Raw genomic sequence first — 665 nt, forward strand, 5'->3', positions numbered from 1 at the left:
CAAACATCCTGCACTGTTGTTATTAGTGCAACGCTAATGCAAAACACTCATTCACATATACCTGATGGCTCTAGAGCACACCAGTGGCAGGAAATACCATTTTACAACAAGATCTGTCAAATGCATATATCCATCCAACGCAGGACACAACATTGTACTGTCCATCCATGGCATGGCAACGGGAGTGCTTTCCCAAGTGAATCACTGACGGTGTGGTAGGGAAAGCTGACTTGCCATCGGTGTTACCTGAGCAATGCCATCATGTCTTCTCCGGTGACCCAAATGTCAAAAGATGCAATCAATTTTAAATGCACTATAGTACCACAGTTGAAATATGCTACAGATAACAGATATGGAATTGATTCTTTGGTTAGTCTCAGTGTTTTTATTTGTATGTTATAGCAATTATATAGCTTTTTGACATCACAGGAAAAGACTCGCATCAGTTATCTTGGGACTATACTGAAAATGAGCCATGATTTTTGATCATTCATACCTCCTGATATGTTTAAACCATGTCTCCAGATTTTTGGATTTCAAAGGCTGGTAGGTATGTAATATCACAAGGATCATGTCATCATCTTATTTGGATATTTTAGTTTTTAGGGTGGCAAGATAACTAGGCATAGTGAAGATGTTACCTTGACGCTTGACAAGATCACAAT

This window comes from Schistocerca nitens, chromosome 7, assembly GCF_023898315.1.
Source record: "Schistocerca nitens isolate TAMUIC-IGC-003100 chromosome 7, iqSchNite1.1, whole genome shotgun sequence".
Classification (NCBI taxonomy): Eukaryota; Metazoa; Arthropoda; class Insecta; order Orthoptera; family Acrididae; genus Schistocerca; species Schistocerca nitens.